Source organism: Oncorhynchus keta, chromosome 30, assembly GCF_023373465.1.
Source record: "Oncorhynchus keta strain PuntledgeMale-10-30-2019 chromosome 30, Oket_V2, whole genome shotgun sequence".
NCBI classification, from domain to species: Eukaryota; Metazoa; Chordata; class Actinopteri; order Salmoniformes; family Salmonidae; genus Oncorhynchus; species Oncorhynchus keta.
The window spans coordinates 2,230,549-2,251,053 of record NC_068450.1 but is presented as its reverse complement, the minus strand read 5'-3'; the positions used below and the strand labels follow the sequence as shown (position 1 = coordinate 2,251,053).

General features: G+C 51.9%; 1 protein-coding gene across 21 annotated transcripts in view; it reads right to left on the bottom strand.

Annotated features, from left to right (window-relative positions):
* LOC118377495 (highly divergent homeobox) overlaps positions 1–9,270 on the bottom strand; it is an 86,285-nt gene extending 77,015 nt beyond the window's left edge. For 4 of the 21 annotated variants that reach the window (XM_052487215.1, XM_052487216.1, XM_052487214.1 and 1 more), the window contains exon 1: positions 8,310–9,266. The gene's annotated coding sequence lies outside the window, so the exon portion shown is untranslated. Of the gene's footprint in view, positions 1–8,309 lie in introns of all 21 variants that reach the window. The other 17 variants (XM_052487219.1, XM_052487220.1, XM_052487218.1 and 14 more) reach the window with 12 other exon arrangements.
* Between the last annotated feature and the right edge of the window lie 11,235 nt (positions 9,271–20,505).

The window sequence follows — 20,505 nt, the reverse complement described above, 5'->3', positions numbered from 1 at the left end:
GAGCTAGCTGGCTGAGTGAATTGGACCTGGATTACAGCTAGCTGGCTGAGTGGGACCTGGATCAGAGCTAGCTGGCTGAGTGGGACCTGGATCAGAGCTAGCTGGCTGAGTGGGACCTGGATCAGAGCTAGCTGGCTGAGTGGGAATGGGACCTGGATCAGAGGTAGCTGGCTGAATGGGGCCTGGATCAGAGCTAGCTGGCTGAATGGGACCTGGATCAGAGCTAGCTGGCTGAGTGGGACCTGGATCAGAGCTAGCTGGCTGAATGGGACTTGGATCAGAGCTAGCTGGCTGAGTGGGACCTGGATCAGAGCTAGCTGGCTGAGTGGGACCTGGATCAGAGCTAGCTGGCTGAGTGGGACCTGGATCAGAGCTAGCTGGCTGAATGGGACCTGGATCAGAGCTAGCTGGCTGAGTGGGACCTGGATCAGAGCTAGCTGGCTGAATGGGACCTGGATCAGAGCTAGCTGGCTGAATGGGACCTGGATCAGAGTTAGCTGGCTGAATGGGACCTGGATCAGAGCTAGCTGGCTGAGTGGGACCTGGATCAGAGTTAGCTGGCTGAATGGGACCTGGATCAGAGCTAGCTGACTGAGTGGGACCTGGATCAGAGCTAGCTGGCTGAGTGGGACCTGGATCAGAGCTAGCTGGCTGAGTGGGACCTGGATCAGAGCTAGCTGGCTGAGTGGGACCTGGATCAGAGCTAGCTGGCTGAGTGGGACCTGGATCAGAGCTAGCTGGCTGAGTGGGACCTGGATCAGAGCTAGCTGGCTGAGTGGGACCTGGATCAGAGCTAGCTGGCTGAGTGGGACCTGGATCAGAGCTAGCTGGCTGAGTGGGACCTGGATCAGAGCTAGCTGGCTGAGTGAATTGGACCTGGATCAGAGCTAGCTGGCTGAGTGAATTGGACCTGGATCAGAGCTAGCTGGCTGAGTGAATTGGACCTGGATCAGAGCTAGCTGGCTGAGTGAATTGGACCTGGATCAGAGCTAGCTGGCTGAGTGGGACCTGGATCAGAGCTAGCTGGCTGAGTGGGACCTGGATCAGAGCTAGCTGGCTGAGTGGGACCTGGATCAGAGCTAGCTGGCTGAGTGAATTGGACCTGGATTAGAGCTAGCTGGCTGAGTGGGACCTGGATCAGAGCTAGCTGGCTGAGTGGGACCTGGATCAGAGCTAGCTGGCTGAATGGGACCTGGATCAGAGCTAGCTGGCTGAATGGGACCTGGATCAGAGCTAGCTGGCTGAGTGGGACCTGGATCAGAGCTAGCTGGCTGAGTGGGACCTGGATCAGAGCTAGCTGGCTGAGTGGGACCTGGATCAGAGCTAGCTGGCTGAGTGGGACCTGGATCAGAGCTAGCTGGCTGAGTGGGACCTGGATCAGAGCTAGCTGGCTGAATGGGACCTGGATCAGAGCTAGCTGGCTGAGTGGGACCTGGATCAGAGCTAGCTGGCTGAATGGGACCTGGATCAGAGCTAGCTGGCTGAATGGGACCTGGATCAGAGCTAGCTGGCTGAATGGGACCTGGATCAGAGCTAGCTGGCTGAGTGGGACCTGGATCAGAGCTAGCTGGCTGAGTGGGACCTGGATCAGAGCTAGCTGGCTGAGTGGGACCTGGATCAGAGCTAGCTGGCTGAATGGGACCTGGATCAGAGCTAGCTGGCTGAGTGGGACCTGGATCAGAGCTAGCTGGGTGAATGGGACCTGTATCAGAGCTAGCTGGCTGAATGGGACCTGGATCAGAGCTAGCTGGCTGAGTGGGACCTGGATCAGAGCTAGCTGGCTGAGTGAATTGGACCTGGATCAGAGCTAGCTGGCTGAGTGGGACCTGGATCAGAGCTAGCTGGCTGAGTGGGACCTGGATCAGAGCTAGCTGGCTGAGTGGGACCTGGATCAGAGCTAGCTGGCTGAATGGGACCTGGATCAGAGCTAGCTGGCTGAATGGGACCTGGATCAGAGCTAGCTGGCTGAGTGGGACCTGGATCAGAGCTAGCTGGCTGAATGGGACCTGGATCAGAGCTAGCTGGCTGAGTGAATTGGACCTGGATCAGAGCTAGCTGGCTGAATGGGACCTGGATCAGAGCTAGCTGGCTGAGTGAATTGGACCTGGATTAGAGCTAGCTGGCTGAGTGGGACCTGGATCAGAGCTAGCTGGCTGAGTGGGACCTGGATCAGAGCTAGCTGGCTGAATGGGACCTGGATCAGAGCTAGCTGGCTGAATGGGACCTGGATCAGAGCTAGCTGGCTGAGTGGGACCTGGATCAGAGCTAGCTGGCTGAGTGGGACCTGGATCAGAGCTAGCTGGCTGAGTGGGACCTGGATCAGAGCTAGCTGGCTGAATGGGACCTGGATCAGAGCTAGCTGGCTGAGTGAATTGGACCTGGATCAGAGCTAGCTGGCTGAATGGGACTTGGATCAGAGCTAGCTGGCTGAGTGAATTGGACCTGGATTAGAGCTAGCTGGCTGAGTGGGACCTGGATCAGAGCTAGCTGGCTGAGTGGGACCTGGATCAGAGCTAGCTGGCTGAATGGGACCTGGATCAGAGCTAGCTGGCTGAATGGGACCTGGATCAGAGCTAGCTGGCTGAGTGGGACCTGGATCAGAGCTAGCTGGCTGAGTGGGACCTGGATCAGAGCTAGCTGGCTGAGTGGGACCTGGATCAGAGCTAGCTGGCTGAATGGGACCTGGATCAGAGCTGCTGCTGCTGAATGGGACCTGGATCAGAGCTAGCTGGCTGAATGGGACCTGGATCAGAGCTAGCTGGCTGAGTGGGACCTGGATCAGAGCTAGCTGGCTGAATGGGACCTGGATCAGAGCTAGCTGGCTGAGTGGGACCTGGATCAGAGCTAGCTGGCTGAGTGGGACCTGGATCAGAGCTAGCTGGCTGAATGGGACCTGGATCAGAGCTAGCTGGCTGAATGGGACCTGGATCAGAGCTAGCTGGCTGAGTGGGACCTGGATCAGAGCTAGCTGGCTGAATGGGACCTGGATCAGAGCTAGCTGGCTGAGTGAATTGGACCTGGATCAGAGCTAGCTGGCTGAATGGGACTGGATCAGAGCTAGCTGGCTGAGTGAATTGGACCTGGATTAGAGCTAGCTGGCTGAGTGGGACCTGGATCAGAGCTAGCTGGCTGAGTGGGACCTGGATCAGAGCTAGCTGGCTGAATGGGACCTGGATCAGAGCTAGCTGGCTGAATGGGACCTGGATCAGAGCTAGCTGGCTGAGTGGGACCTGGATCAGAGCTAGCTGGCTGAGTGGGACCTGGATCAGAGCTAGCTGGCTGAGTGGGACCTGGATCAGAGCTAGCTGGCTGAATGGGACCTGGATCAGAGCTAGCTGGCTGCTGAATTGGACCTGGATCAGAGCTAGCTGGCTGAATGGGACTTGGATCAGAGCTAGCTGGCTGAGTGAATTGGACCTGGATTAGAGCTAGCTGGCTGAGTGGGACCTGGATCAGAGCTAGCTGGCTGAATGGGACCTGGATCAGAGCTAGCTGGCTGAATGGGACCTGGATCAGAGCTAGCTGGCTGAGTGGGACCTGGATCAGAGCTAGCTGGCTGAGTGGGACCTGGATCAGAGCTAGCTGGCTGAGTGGGACCTGGATCAGAGCTAGCTGGCTGAATGGGACCTGGATCAGAGCTAGCTGGCTGAATGGGACCTGGATCAGAGCTAGCTGGCTGAATGGGACCTGGATCAGAGCTAGCTGGCTGAGTGGGACCTGGATCAGAGCTAGCTGGCTGAGTGGGACCTGGATCAGAGCTAGCTGGCTGAATGGGACCTGGATCAGAGCTAGCTGGCTGAGTGAATTGGACCTGGATCAGAGCTAGCTGGCTGAGTGGGACCTGGATCAGAGCTAGCTGGCTGAATGGGACCTGGATCAGAGCTAGCTGGCTGAATGGGACCTGGATCAGAGCTAGCTGGCTGAGTGGGACCTGGATCAGAGCTAGCTGGCTGAATGGGACTTGGATCAGAGCTAGCTGGCTGAGTGAATTGGACCTGGATTAGAGCTAGCTGGCTGAGTGGGACCTGGATCAGAGCTAGCTGGCTGAGTGGGACCTGGATCAGAGCTAGCTGGCTGAATGGGACCTGGATCAGAGCTAGCTGGCTGAATGGGACCTGGATCAGAGCTAGCTGGCTGAGTGGGACCTGGATCAGAGCTAGCTGGCTGAGTGGGACCTGGATCAGAGCTAGCTGGCTGAGTGGGACCTGGATCAGAGCTAGCTGGCTGAATGGGACCTGGATCAGAGCTAGCTGGCTGAGTGGGACCTGGATTAGAGCTAGCTGGCTGAGTGGGACCTGGATCAGAGCTAGCTGGCTGAGTGGGACCTGGATCAGAGCTAGCTGGCTGAATGGGACCTGGATCAGAGCTAGCTGGCTGAATGGGACCTGGATCAGAGCTAGCTGGCTGAGTGGGACCTGGATCAGAGCTAGCTGGCTGAATGGGACCTGGATCAGAGCTAGCTGGCTGAGTGGGACCTGGATCAGAGCTAGCTGGCTGAGTGGGACCTGGATCAGAGCTAGCTGGCTGAGTGGGACCTGGATCAGAGCTAGCTGGCTGAATGGGACCTGGATCAGAGCTAGCTGGCTGAATGGGACCTGGATCAGAGCTAGCTGGCTGAATGGGACCTGGATCAGAGCTAGCTGGCTGAGTGGGACCTGGATCAGAGCTAGCTGGCTGAGTGGGACCTGGATCAGAGCTAGCTGGCTGAATGGGACCTGGATCAGAGCTAGCTGGCTGAATGGGACCTGGATCAGAGCTAGCTGGCTGAGTGGGACCTGGATCAGAGCTAGCTGGCTGAATGGGACCTGGATCAGAGCTAGCTGGCTGAGTGGGACCTGGATCAGAGCTAGCTATGTGAATGGGACCTGGATCAGAGCTAGCTGGCTGAGTGGGACCTGGATCAGAGCTAGCTGGCTGAGTGGGACCTGGATCAGAGCTAGCTGGCTGAATGGGACCTGGATCAGAGCTAGCTGGCTGAATGGGACCTGGATCAGAGCTAGCTGGCTGAGTGAATTGGACCTGGATCAGAGCTAGCTGGCTGAGTGAATTGGACCTGGATCAGAGCTAGCTGGCTGAATGGGACCTGGATCAGAGCTAGCTGGCTGAGTGGGACCTGGATCAGAGCTAGCTGGCTGAGTGGGACCTGGATCAGAGCTAGCTGGCTGAGTGGGACCTAGATCAGAGCTAGCTGGCTGAGTGGGACCTGGATCAGAGCTAGCTGGCTGAGTGGGACCTGGATCAGAGCTAGCTGGCTGAGTGGGACCTGGATCAGAGCTAGCTGGCTGAATGGGACCTGGATCAGAGCTAGCTGGCTGAATGGGACCTGGATCAGAGCTAGCTGGCTGAGTGAATTGGACCTGGATTAGAGCTAGCTGGCTGAGTGGGACCTGGATCAGAGCTAGCTGGCTGAGTGGGACCTGGATCAGAGCTAGCTGGCTGAATGGGACCTGGATCAGAGCTAGCTGGCTGAATGGGACCTGGATCAGAGCTAGCTGGCTGAGTGGGACCTGGATTAGAGCTAGCTGGCTGAGTGGGACCTGGATCAGAGCTAGCTGGCTGAGTGGGACCTGGATCAGAGCTAGCTGGCTGAATGGGACCTGGATCAGAGCTAGCTGGCTGAATGGGACCTGGATCAGAGCTAGCTGGCTGAGTGGGACCTGGATCAGAGCTAGCTGGCTGAGTGGGACCTGGATCAGAGCTAGCTGGCTGAGTGGGACCTGGATCAGAGCTAGCTGGCTGAGTGGGACCTGGATCAGAGCTAGCTGGCTGAGTGGGACCTGGATCAGAGCTAGCTGGCTGAATGGGACCTGGATCAGAGCTAGCTGGCTGAGTGGGACCTGGATCAGAGCTAGCTGGCTGAATGGGACCTGGATCAGAGCTAGCTGGCTGAATGGGACCTGGATCAGAGCTAGCTGGCTGAGTGGGACCTGGATCAGAGCTAGCTGGCTGAGTGAATTGGACCTGGATCAGAGCTAGCTGGCTGAGTGGGACCTGGATCAGAGCTAGCTGGCTGAATGGGACCTGGATCAGAGCTAGCTGGCTGAATGGGACCTGGATCAGAGCTAGCTGGCTGAGTGGGGCCTGGATCAGAGCTAGCTGGCTGAATGGGACCTGGATCAGAGCTAGCTGGCTGAGTGGGACCTGGATCAGAGCTAGCTGGCTGAATGGGACCTGGATCAGAGCTAGCTGGCTGAGTGGGACCTGGATCAGAGCTAGCTGGCTGAGTGGGACCTGGATCAGAGCTAGCTGGCTGAATGGGACCTGGATCAGAGCTAGCTGGCTGAATGGGACCTGGATCAGAGCTAGCTGGCTGAGTGAATTGGACCTGGATCAGAGCTAGCTGGCTGAGTGAATTGGACCTGGATCAGAGCTAGCTGGCTGAATGGGACCTGGATCAGAGCTAGCTGGCTGAATGGGACCTGGATCAGAGCTAGCTGGCTGAGTGGGACCTGGATCAGAGCTAGCTGGCTGAATGGGACTTGGATCAGAGCTAGCTGGCTGAGTGAATTGGACCTGGATTAGAGCTAGCTGGCTGAGTGGGACCTGGATCAGAGCTAGCTGGCTGAGTGGGACCTGGATCAGAGCTAGCTGGCTGAATGGGACCTGGATCAGAGCTAGCTGGCTGAATGGGACCTGGATCAGAGCTAGCTGGCTGAGTGAATTGGACCTGGATTAGAGCTAGCTGGCTGAGTGGGACCTGGATCAGAGCTAGCTGGCTGAGTGGGACCTGGATCAGAGCTAGCTGGCTGAATGGGACCTGGATCAGAGCTAGCTGGCTGAATGGGACCTGGATCAGAGCTAGCTGGCTGAGTGAATTGGACCTGGATTAGAGCTAGCTGGCTGAGTGGGACCTGGATCAGAGCTAGCTGGCTGAGTGGGACCTGGATCAGAGCTAGCTGGCTGAATGGGACCTGGATCAGAGCTAGCTGGCTGAATGGGACCTGGATCAGAGCTAGCTGGCTGAGTGGGACCTGGATCAGAGCTAGCTGGCTGAGTGGGACCTGGATCAGAGCTAGCTGGCTGAGTGGGACCTGGATCAGAGCTAGCTGGCTGAGTGGGACCTGGATCAGAGCTAGCTGGCTGAGTGGGACCTGGATCAGAGCTAGCTGGCTGAATGGGACCTGGATCAGAGCTTGCTGGCTGAGTGGGACCTGGATCAGAGCTAGCTGGCTGAATGGGACCTGGATCAGAGCTAGCTGGCTGAATGGGACCTGGATCAGAGCAAAGTGGGTGGGGTTAGCTGGCTGAGTGGGACCTGGATCAGAGCTAGCTGGCTGAGTGGGACCTGGATCAGAGCTAGCTGGCTGAGTGGGACCTGGATCAGAGCTAGCTGGCTGAATGGGACCTGGATCAGAGCTAGCTGGCTGAATGGGACCTGGATCAGAGCTAGCTGGCTGAATGGGACCTGGATCAGAGCTAGCTGGCTGAGTGGGACCTGGATCAGAGCTAGCTGGCTGAGTGGGACCTGGATCAGAGCTAGCTGGCTGAATGGGACCCGTTCAATCCTTCCTTGTGTCTGGCCTCCATTACCAATACATCGTATCGATTATGTGGAGCCACGTAACGACTGTTATGCATGATAACTTGGGAGATTGCAGTAACGCAAATATTGCTAACTAGCAATCTAGTAAGTTAACAAGTCAGTAGCTTGCTATAGCTAACGTTAGCCCACCTCAATCAACACAAGCTAATGCTAGCTAAGTGTCAGCATCCCAAATATATCTAGCTACTAGTTAGCTAGCTAAGCAGTACCAAAGGCAAATAGAGGAAAATAGTCTCGACGCGTTGTTGAAAAGCTATTTGTTTTGCTGCTGATGATGCCAATTAGGCAGCCAGACAGTCTCTTCTAACCCAACAGCAGCGGGGCTTGTGGCTTTCCCATCTTCACCCTCCGGTTTCAGCATTTTGGCAAAGCTCACTGCGCATGGCCACTGAATGGAAAACATTGGGGAAAAACATTGCAAAGCGAATCGATGCATAAAACGCACATCCACCCATTCAGCCACAAGGGCAGAGAGAGAGAGAGAGAGAGGCAGAAATAAGATTCCCACACAGGAAGCGGAATGATCTAACTTTCCGACAGCTCGTTTACAGACAGTCAACAACCCGCTGAAAGCAACACAACAATAACGCGGAGAACACGCCATACTAGCAAGACAGGCCGTGGCAGCCATAGCCAGGCCACTGGATAAACTTTTCCTTTAAATGCCGTCCTAACACGGTCTCTCTGACCCCCCCTGCCTACAGCGAACTGACGCCGGAACTCGTCGAAATCCGGCAGCGAAGTGTGAAGTCATTTTGGAATGTACCTGTTTTTTTTTGTCGTCAAAAATCAAACGACTGCTCGAATTCATCAGATTTCTTCAGCAGTCCCCTTTTAGCCAGACAATGAAATCAGAACGTCCGATCATCAATTCTAATCATGATCGTGACGTATACGCAGACAGGAGCCAATTGGATCTCGAAATCAGGGCTGTGACATTCAACCCAGTGATGTCCCGCCCAGCGATGACGATGTGGGGAGGAGAGAGAAAATATTTATACCGAACAAAAATATAAACGCAACATGCAAAGTATTGATCCCATATTTCATGAACTGAAATAAAATATTCCAGAAGTCTTCCATCCCTGTTAGTGAGCAAATCTCACTAACAGGGATTTGCCAAAATAATCCATCCACTTGACATGTGTGGCATATCAAGAAGCTGATTAAAGAGCATGATAATTACACAGGTGCACCTTGTGCTGGAGGAGACTTATTTTTTGAAACACTCTGAAATGAGACTCGTTTCAGGAAACTAGGCATATGTCACACGTCACTACTTCACCGGAGGCATTTGAACGTAAACATGATCTCCAAATGCATTGATTGACAGAATGCCTTCTGGAACATTTGAACTTTCATGTGCCTTAATAACAAACTTACATGACATCTGTAAATCCAAATACAATTGCTGAATTATATGGCTAGATGGTTTGCCACGGGGAAAAGATAGGAACCTTCCCGCTAGCCATGATTGGCTGAGATAATGGATGGGCTAGACATGTCAAGAGATGAGTTCAGATTGGTCTGATAGGCTAGACATGCCGAGAGATGAGTTCGGATTGGTATGATAGGCCAGACATGCCGAGAGATGAGTTCGGATTGGTCTGAAAGGCTAGACATGCCGAGAGATGAGTTCGGATTGGTCTGATAGGCTAGAGATGCCGAGAGATGAGTTCGGATTGGTCTGAAAGGCTAGACATACCGAGAGATGAGTTCGGATTGGTCTGAAAGGCTAGACATGCCGAGAGATGAGTTCGGATTGGTCTGAAAGGCTAGACATGCCGAGAGATGAGTTCGGATTGGTCTGATAGGCTAGACATGCCGAGAGATGAGTTCGGATTGGTCTGATAGGCTAGACATGCCGAGAGATGAGTTCGGATTGGTCTGAAAGGCTAGACATGCCGAGAGATGAGTTCGGATTCGTCTGATAGGCTAGACATGCCGAGAGATGAGTTCGGATTGGTCTGAAAGGCTAGACATGCTAAATATGGCTGCTATAATCCTGACTAGAACGAAAGAATTTGATCATATTACTCCAGTGCTAGTCTCCCTACACTGGCTTCCTGTTAAGGCAAGGGCTGATTTCACGGTTTTACTGCTAACCGACAAAGCATTACATGGGCTTGCTCCTACCTATCTCTCTGATTTGGTCCTGCTGTACATACCTACACGTACGCTGCGGTCACAAGACGCAGGCCTCCTAATTGTCCCTAGAATTTCTAAGCAAACAGATGGAGGCAGGGCTTTCTCCTATAGAGCTCCATTTTTATGGAATGGTCTGCCAACCCATGTGAGAGACGCAGACTCGATCTCAACCTTTAAGTCTTTACTGAAGACTCATCTTCAGTGGGTCATATGATTGAGTGTTGTCTGGCCCGGGAGTGTGAAGGTGAACGGAAAGGTTCTGGAGCAACGAACCGCCTTTGCTAACTGCCTTCCCGGTTCCCCTCTCTCCACTGGGATTCTTTGCCTCTAACCCTATTACAGGGGCTGAGTCACTGGCTTACTGGTGCTCTTTCATGATGTCCCTAGGAGGGGTGCATCACTTTAGTGGGTTGAGTCACTGATGTGATCTTCCTGTCTGGGTTGGCGCCCCCCCTTGAGTTGTGCCGTGGCGGAGATCTTTGTGGGCTATACTCAGCCTTGTCTCAGGATGGTAAGTTGGTGGTTGAAGATATCCCTCTAGTGGTGTGGGGGCTGTGCTTTGGCAAAGTGGGTGGGGTTATATCCTTCCTGTTTGGCCCTGCCCTGGGGTATCATCGATGGGGCCACAGTGTCTCCTGACCCCTCCTGTCTCAGCCTCCAGTATTTATGCTGCAGTAGTTTATGTGTCGGGGGGCTAGGGTCAGTTTGTTATATCTGGAGTACTTCTCCTGTCTTATCCGGTGTCCTGTGTGAATAAGTATGCTCTCTCTAATTCTCTCTTTCTTTCTCTATGTCGGAGGACCTAAGCCCTAGGACCATGCCTCAGGACTACCTGGCATGATGACTCCTTGCTGTCCCCAGGCCACCTGGCCGTGCTGCTGCTCCAGTTTCAACTGTTCTGCCTGTGGCTATGGAATCCTGACCTGTTCACCGGACTTGCTACCTGTCCCAGACCTGCTGTTTTCAACTCTCTAGAGACAGCAGGAGCGGTAGAGATACTCCTAATGATCGACTATGAAAAGCCAACTGACATTTACTCCTGAGGTGCTGACTTGCTCCAACCTCGACAACTACTGTGATTATTATTATTTGACCATGCTGGTCATTTATGAACATTTGAACATCTTGGCCATGTTCTGTTATAATCTCCACCCGGCACAGCCAGAAGAGGACTGGCCACCCCTCATAGCCTGGTTCCTCTCTAGGTTTCTTCCTAGGTTTTGGCCTTTCTAGGGAGTTTTTCCTAGCCACCGTTCTTCTACACCTGCATTGCTTGCTGTTTGGGGTTTTAGGCTGGGTTTCTGTACAGCACTTTGAGGAATCAGCTGATGTACGAATGGCTATATAAATACATTTGATTTGATTTGAGTTGAGTTAGGAAAGCTATAGAAATTTGCATCCTGCAGCACAAACTCAAAAAAGTTCTGGGACACTGTAAAGTCCATGGAAAATAAGAGCACCTCCTCCCAGCTGCCCACTGCACTGAGGCTAGGAAACACTGTTACCACTGATAAATCCACTATTATTGAGAATTTCACACATTTCGACAGCCCTGCATCCCCCATAGCAACTCGCCCAAGCCTCCCCATTTCTCCCTCACCCAAATCCAGATAGGATGTTCTGAAAGAGCTGCAAAATCTGGACCCCTACAAATCAGCCGGGCTAGATAATCTGGACCCTCTCTTTCTAAAATGATCTGCCGAAATTGTTGCAACCCCTATTACTAGCCTGTTCAACCTCACTTTCGTATTGTCTGAGATTCCCAAAGATTAGAAAGGGGGAGACACTTTAGACCCTAACTGCTACAGACATACATCTATCCTACCCTGCCTTTCTAAGGTTTTCGAAAGCCAAGTCAACAAACAGATTACCGACCATTTCGAATCCCACCGTACCTTCTCCACTATGCAATATGGTTTCAGAGCTGGTCATGGGTGCACCTCAGCCACGCTCAAGGTCCTAAACAATATCATAACCACCATTGATAAGAGACATTACTGTGCAGCCATATTCATCGACCTGGCCAAGGCTTTCGACTCTGTCAATCACCACATTCTTATCGGAAGACTCAACAGCCTTGGTTTCTCAAGTGATTGCCTCGCCTGGTTCACCAACTACTTCTCTAATAGAGTTCAGTGTGTCAAATCGGACGGCCTGTTGTCCAGACCTCTGGCAGTCTCTATGGGGGTGCAACAGGGTTCAATTCTTGGGCCGACTCTCTTCTCTGTATACATCAATGATGTCGCTCTTGCTGCTGGTGAGTCTCTGATCCACCTCTACGCAGACGACACCATTCTGTATACCTCTGGCCCTTCTTTGGACACTGTGTTAACTAACCTCCAGACGAGCTTCAATACCATACACCTCTCCTTCCGTGGCCTCCAACTGCTCTTAAATGCAAGTAAAACTAAATGCATGTTTTCAACCGATTGCTTCCCGCACCCGTCCGCCCGTCCAGCACCACTACTCTGGACGGCTCTGACTTAGAATATGTGGACAACTACAAATAGCTGGGTGTCTGGTTAGACTGTAAACTCTCCTTCCAGACTCACATTAAGCATCTCCAATCCAAAATCAAATCTAGAATCGACTTCCTACTTCGCAACAAAGCAACCTTCACCCATGCTGCCAAACATACCCCCATAAAACTGACCATCCTACCAATCGTAACCAATTCTGCGTTGTCATTTACAAATTAGCCTCCAACACTCTACTCAACAAATTGGATGCAGTCTATCACAGTCCCATCCGTTTAGTCACCAAAGCTCCATATACTACCCACCATTGCGACCTCTACGCTCTCGTTGGCTGGCCCTCGCTTCATACTCATTGCCAAACCGACTGGCTCCAGGTCATCTTCAAGTCTTTGCTAGGTAAAGTCCCGCCTTATCTCAGCTCACTGGTCACCATAGCAGCACCCACGCGTAGCACGCGCTCCAGCAGGTACATCTCACGGGTCACCCCCAAAGCCAATTCTTCCTTTGGCCGCCTTTCCTTACAGTTCTCTGCTGCCATTGACTGGAACGAATTGCAAAAATCACTGAAGCTGGAGACACATCTCCCTCACTAGCTTTAAGCACCAGCTGTTAGAGCAGCTCCCAGATCACTGCACCTGTACATAGCCCATCTGTAAATAGCCCATCCAACTACCTCATCCCCATATTGTATTTATTTATTTATCTTGCTCCTTTGCACCCCAGTATCTCTTCTTGCACATTCATCTTCTGCACATTCTACCATTCCAGTGTTTAATTGCTATATTGTAATTACTTCTATTTATTGCCTTACCTCCCTTATACTACCACATTTGTACACACTGTATATAGACTTTTCTACTGAATTATATACTGTATGTTTGTTTATTCCATGTGTAACTCTGTGTTGTTGTATGTGTCGAACTGCTTTGCTTTATCTTGGCCAGGTCGCAGTTGTAAATGAGAACTTGTTCTCAACTAGCCTACCTGGTTAAATAAAGGTGTTCTCAACTAGCCTACCTGGTTAAATAAAGGTGTTCTCAACTAGCCTACCTGGTTAAATAAAGGTGTTCTCAACTAGCCTACCTGGTTAAATAAAGGTGTTCTCAACTAGCCTACCTGGTTAAATAAAGGTGTTCTCAACTAGCCTACCTGGTTAAATAAAGGTGAAATAAAAAAAATAACAAAATAAAAACTGAGGAGTATTTCTGCCCAAAATAAAGCCCTTTTGGTGTTGAAAAACTCAGTTTGATTGGCTAGCCCTGGCTCCCCAGTGGGTGGGCCTATGCCCTCCCAGGTCCACCTAAGGCTGCGCCCCTGCCCAATCATTTGAAATCCATAGATTAGGGCCTAATTCAGTTATTTAAATTGACTGATTTCCTTCTATGAACTGTAACTCTGTAAAATCGTTGAAATTGTTGCATGTTTTGTTTATTTCCGTTCAGTATAGTTGCCAGGATCCTAAATACAAATTCCACCTCGACACTGCTATCAGGGATAGAGTGGTATAGGGCCATATTAACATGTTGTATCAGGGATGTTGTGTCTACCTCATCTGAACCCTACCTCACCTCAAACTACACACAGCAATCCCAGCACCCATCATCATTTACCTGCATATGCTACAATGTGCAAATCTCATTATGAAATGTTTTGTTAATACAATGATCTACTATGGACTCTTAGAAAAAAAGGTGCTATCAATAACCTAAATTATTCTTTGCCTGTTCCCATAGGAGAACCCTTTGAAAAAAACTTTTTGGTTCCATGTAATACCCTTTCATCAGAGGGTTCTACCTGGAACCAAAAAGGGTTCTCCTATGGGGACCGATGAAGAAACCTTTTGGAACCCTTTTTTCTAAGAATGGAGACTATCCCAACTTGGCTTTTACATTAGGGTTAGGGTTTGGGGGTTAGGGTTAGGGGGTTAGGGTTAGGGGGTTAGAGTTAGGGTTAGGGGGTTAGGGTTAGGGGGTTAGGGGTAGGGTTAGGGTTAGGGTTAGGGTTAGGGTTAGGGGTTAGGGTTAGGGGTTAGGGGTAGGGGTTAGGGTTAGGGTTTGGGATTAGGGGTTAGGGTTAGGGGTAGGGGTTAGGGTTAGGGGTAGGGGGTTAGGGGGTTAGGGTTAGGGTTAGGGCTAGGGGGTTAGGGTTAGGGGGTTAGGATTAGGGGTAGGGGTTAGTGTTAGGGTTAGGGGGTTAGGGTTAGGGTTAGGGGTTAGGGTTAGGGGGTTAGGGTTAGGGTTAGGGGTTAGGGTTAGGGGTTAGGGTTAGGGGGTTAGGGTTAGGGGTAGGGGGTTAGGGTTAGGGGTAGGGGGTTAGGGTTAGGGTTAGGGGTTAGGGGTAGGGGGTTAGGGTTAGGGTTAGGGGTAGGGTTAGGGTTAGGGTTAGGGGTTAGGGTTAGGAGGTTAGAGTTAGGGGGTTAGGGTTAGGGTTAGGGTTAGGGTTAGGGTTAGGGGGTTAGGGTTAGGGTTAGGGGTTAGGGGGTTAGGGTTAGGGGGTTAGGGGTTGGGGGTTAGGGGTTAGGGTTAGGGGTTAGGGGTTAGGGTTAGGGGTTAGAGTTAAGGGTAGGGGTTAGGGTTTGGGATTAGGGGTTAGGGTTAGGGGTTAGGGGTTAGGGTTAGGGGTAGGGGTTAGGGTTTGGGATTAGGGGTTAGGGTTAGGGGTTAGGGGTAGGGGTTAGGGTTTGGGATTAGGGGTTAGGGGGTTAGGGTTAGGGGTTAGGGTTAGGGGTAGGGGGTTAGGGTTTGGGATTAGGGGTTAGGGTTAGGGGGGGTTAGGGGTTAGGGGTTAGGGGTAGGGGGTTAGGGTTAGGGTTAGGGGTTTGGGATTAGGGGTTAGGGTTAGGGGTAGGGGGTTAGGGTTAGGGGTAGGGGTTAAGGGGTTAGGGTTAGGGTTAAGGGGTTAGGGGTAGGGGGTTAGGGTTAGGGGTAGGGGTTGGGTTAGGGGGTTTAGGGGTTAGGGTTAGGGGGTTATGGTTAGGGTTAGGGGGTTATGGTTAGGGTTATGGTCAGGGGAAGGGGGGGATTTGGAAATGTCTCCAGAACCTCTATAATGAAGGTTGGGTCAGAAAGAGTGATGGACAGACTTGTGTTATGTGAGTGTGTAGGTTGAATGGGAGAGAGGGCCCCCAAGGTGCTGTTTTTATGGTTCTGAGAGATCGTTTAGAGTAGCCTCTCTGTCTGAGTGCATGAAATAGTGTTTGAATTGCTTTTCCCAGATCCTGTTTGCAGGAGAATATCCTATGAAACCGTATAATTTGTGATTTGGGTTAGCGATGCCTCTAAATGTATGTTTGGGGTGATAACTGTGTTTGAGTAGAGCATGTGTATCTGTTGGTTTGAAATCACATTTATTGATTTTTGAGACTGATTTATGTGATCAAAGAAAACTGTAGGTTCCAAGAAGTGAACTTCACATGGATCTATTATGTATTTAACCTTAATGGCTGGGTGGTGACTGTTGAGAATTAATTCAGTGAATAGTTGGATATCATGATTCCAGGCTCCTATAATGTCGTCTAGAAGTCTGTAATAGAATGTAGGTTGATGTGGGCACTTGGCCAATGATTTTTGAGACTGATTTATGTGATTAAAGGTAATTAATTAATTAATTGGTACTGTTTCCTGGTAAATGGTTGTCATTTGTCTGATAGTCAAAGTGGTCCTCCTGTAGCTCAGTTGGTAGAGCATGGCGCTTGTAACACCAGGGTAGTGGGTTCGATTCCCAGGACCACCCATACGTAGAATGTATGCACACATGACTGTAAGTCGCTTTGGATAAAAGCGTCTGCTAAATGGCATATATATATATATATAGTCTAGAAGTTTAAGTTGTCTATGATATTTGTGTGTGTCCCTATGAAGTTCCTCCCAGTCAAATTTACCAGGGCTGGGAATGAAAGACAAACCCCAAGAGTTGTTTCTGCTGGGGGGTGAAAAGACTTGGACTAATTCATGATGTTTGATAAGGAGGGGCCAACTACCCCCTCTGCTGGGTAATCTAAGAAAGCAACTGGGGGAGGAAGGGAGGGGAGAGTACAGGGGGTTGGGTGGGAGTACAGGGGGTTGGGTTGAAAAGACTTGGACTAATTCATGATGTTTGATAAGGAGGGGCCAACTACCCCCTCTGCTGGAAAGCAACTGAGGGAGGAAGGTTGGGGGAGAGTACAGGGGGGTGGGGGAGAGTACAGGGGGTGGGGGGAAAAGAAGGGTGTGGTGTGGCTAGGTTGGTCCAACTTGTGGGTAGAGCCTATTCTAAATTTAGCTGAATTTAGATATCATCATGGGGTATCTCCAAGAGAAATGGGCCATGTGTGGTTGTTGCCCAGTGTATCAGGTCTGTTGTGTGGAATTCATCATGGGGTATCTCCAAGAGAAATGGGCCATGTGTGGTTGTTGCCCAGTGTATCAGGTCTGTTGTGTGGAATTCATCATGGGGTATCTCCAAGAGAAATGGGCCATGTGTGGTTGTTGTCCAGTGTATCAGGTCTGTTGTGTGGAATTCATCATGGGGTATCTCCAAGAGAAATGGGCCATGTGTGGTTGTTGTCCAGTGTATCAGGTCTGTTGTGTGGAATTCATCATGGGGTATCTCCAAGAGAAATGGGCCATGTGTGGTTGTTGTCCAGTGTATCAGGTCTGTTGTGTGGAATTCATCATGGGGTATCTCCAAGAGAAATGGGCCATGTGTGGTTGTTGCCCAGTGTATCAGGTCTGTTGTGTGGAATTCATCATGGGGTATCTCCAAGAGAAATGGGCCATGTGTGGTGATGTAACCGTTAATGACTTTGAGGTTCTGTTTTCGATCTGGTGAAAGGAGGTGTGAGTGGTTAATAATGGTGATGTAAATAATTGCATTTGGGAAAGTGACTCTTACTTCCTTGTGCATTGATGCATTCTGTTTGATGTTTTGTATGGGTCATTATCCATATTGTTTATGCCCACCGAGAGAACCACTATGCCGGTATCTAAACGAACCTCTGTTTTCTCCAGGACCTTTGTGAAATGGTCAAATGTTGCTCCAGGGTAACTGTCCACTTGTATGTTTGGGTTATGAAATGGAGGGATTCTATTAACATTTGAGTCTCCCAAGACTAGTATTGGTTTATTTCCCTTAAAATTCCAATCTGCCACCTTGCCTTTTGGTCTGGCTTTATGGTACGATGGTTTCTGAAGGGTTGCCGGGGTTGTGGGTTGATGCTGGGGTTGTGGCTGAGGCTGGGGTTGGGGTTGGAATTCAAACTGGGGTGAGTATGTTGAGGCGCCAGTTATACAGGGGTCTCGGACTGGCAGTGACATGGTGTCTTATGGGAGGGCTCAGATTGGTTGTTTTTGGGTTGTTTTTGGGAACTGCCCAGTCCTAGTCTCACCCCCTGGACCTGCCCAGTCCTAGTCTCACCCCTGAACTGCCCAGTCCTAGTCTCACCCCCTGGAACTGCCCAGTCCTAGTCTCACCCCCTGGAACTGCCCAGTCCTAGTCTCACCCCCTGGAACTGCCCAGTCCTAGTCTCACCCCCTGGAACTGCCCAGTCCTAGTCTCACCCCCTGGAACTGCCCAGTCCTAGTCTCACCCCCTGGAACTGCCCAGTCCTAGTCCCACCCCCTGGACCTGCCCAGTAATAGTCTCACCCCCTGGAACTGCCCAGTCCTAGTCCCACCCCCTGGAACTGCCCAGTCCTAGTCTCACCCCCTGGACCTGCCCAGTCCTAGTCCCACCCCCTGGAACTGCCCAGTCCTAGTCTCACCCCCTGGACCTGCCCAGTCCTAGTCTCACCCCCTGGAACTGCCTAGTCCTAGTCTCACCCCCTGGAACTGCCCAGTCCTAGTCTCACCCCCTGGAACTGCCTAGTCCTAGTCTCACCCCCTGGACCTGCCCAGTCCTAGTCCCACCCCCTGGAACTGCCCAGTCCTAGTCTCACCCCCTGAACTGCCCAGTCCTAGTCTCACCCCCTGAACTGCCCAGTCCTAGTCTCACCCCCTGGAACTGCCCAGTCCTAGTCCCACCCCTGGAACTGCCCAGTCCTAGTCTCACCCCCTGAACTGCCCAGTCCTAGTCTCACCCCCTGAACTGCCCAGTCCTAGTCTCACCCCCTGAACTGCCCAGTCCTAGTCCCACCCCCTGGAACTGCCCAGTCCTAGTCCCACCCCCTGGACCTGCCCAGTCCTAGTCCCACCCCCTGGAACTGCCCAGTCCTAGTCTCACCCCCTGAACTGCCCAGTCCTAGTCTCACCCCTGGAACTGCCCAGTCCTAGTCTCACCCCTGGAACTGCCTAGTCCTAGTCTCACCCCTGGACCTGCCCAGTCCTAGTCCCACCCCTGGAACTGCCCAGTCCTAGTCTCACCCCTGAACTGCCCAGTCCTAGTCTCACCCCTGGACCTGCCCAATCCTAGTCTCACCCCCTGGAACTACCCAGTCCTAGTCTCACCCCCTGGACCTGCCCAGTCCTAGTCTCACCCCCTGGAACTGCCCAGTCCTAGTCCCACCCCCTGGACCTGCCCAGTCCTAGTCTCACCCCCTGGAACTGCCCAGTCCTAGTCTCACCCCCTGGAACTGCCCAGTCCTAGTCTCACCCCTGGACCTGCCCAGTCCTAGTCTCACCCCCTGGAACTGCCCAGTCCTAGTCTCACCCCCTGGACCTGCCCAGTCCTAGTCTCACCCCCTGGAACTGCCCAGTCCTAGTCTCACCCCCTGGAACTGCCCAGTCCTAGTCTCACCCCCTGGAACTGCCCAGTCCTAGTCTCACCCCCTGGAACTGCCCAGTCCTAGTCTCACCCCCTGGAACTGCCCAGTCCTAGTCCCACCCCCTGGAACTGCCCAGTCCTAGTCTCACCCCCTGGAACTGCCCAGTCCTAGTCTCACCCACTGAACTGCCCAGTCCTAGTCTCACCCCCTGAACTGCCCAGTCCTAGTCTCACCCCCTGGAACTGCCCAGTCCTAGTCTCACCCCTGGAACTGCCCAGTCCTAGTCTCACCCCTGGACCTGCCCAGTCCTAGTCTCACCCCCTGGAACTGCCCAGTCCTAGTCTCACCCCCTGGACCTGCCCAGTCCTAGTCTCACCCCCTGGAACTGCCCAGTCCTAGTCTCACCCCCTGGAACTGCCCAGTCCTAGTCCCACCCCTGAACTGCCCAGTCCTAGTCTCACCCCCTGAACTGCCCAGTCCTAGTCCCACCCCCTGAACTGCCCAGTCCTAGTCCCACCCCCTGGAACTGCCCAGTCCTAGTCTCACCCCCTGGAACTGCCCAGTCCTAGTCTCACCCCCTGATGTGGCGCCTCCTGTTGGTTGAGAGCGATAGAGGTGAAATCCTTTCCAGGATTTTAACTGAAACATTGCTGTGTTTGTATGTAACAGGATTATATTGGTGATTCCCCTTGCCACTTTATTGTTAAGCCAATGGGTTTTTGGTTTAGGTTTTGTCTTGCCTTCACCTACTCAACATGGCATCTTATTGGCTGGTTTGCGTAGCTTGCTTACGAGGGGGGATGTTCCAGTTAGAATCGTCCCAGTGAACAAGCACCAAACCAGCGGTAAGTTGTTGGTTGCAAAGCACTGTACGTCAAAGGTGATTTTTATACTCCCAAGTGATTTAAATGTACAATTTATATCAATTTGTTTGTAAATGTTATTCGAACATCACACATAAGATGCAGCGGTTTTTGGAGAATATTTGTTTTGCATTTTGTTGTAGAGAATTCCAGCTAATACTATCTAGCAACTTCATGTGTCTGGTGGGGGGGTTCGTATATTTTGTACAGTGCGTGAGGGCAGAGTTGGATGGTGAGACGTGCCTTGCATGACGTGCAATTGTGCTGTTCCTATCAGAATACATGACTGGTGCTACAAGTTGGAGTTCGTGTCGATGATTGATTTGTACACAACGCAAGCAGAGTACTGTTACATGTACACCATGGGGGTAGGAGTTTTAACCAGGGGATTGGGGAGTGTTGCTATAACATTGAGGGTTTCTGGCTGGCTGCAGGCCCTATGGTGGAACTCAACTGGGGCCTGGATTAAATTAGAGGTGTTAGTGGTTATCAATTCAAGGTTGGAGTCTATGGTGGGCGATGGGGGACCAATAATTCTTGGAATACTGTGCTCATGGGTGGTCCATTGGTTGTTTAATCTCTGTGGGTCATGAGGGGAAGTGGAGGTAGGGGTTCTCATAATCTCCTTTCCTTTTACCTTGGGAGAAAGGGAGGGAGTGGGTGCCATGTTGCTCTTAGAATGAGATGGGGAGTTGTTTTGGGTTTAATATTGCTGACATCTCTCTGTGTCTGTGAAGGTGCAAGAGGGTGTTGAGGTACGGGTCCCTATCTCAGTAGAAGATTGTGTCTGAGGAA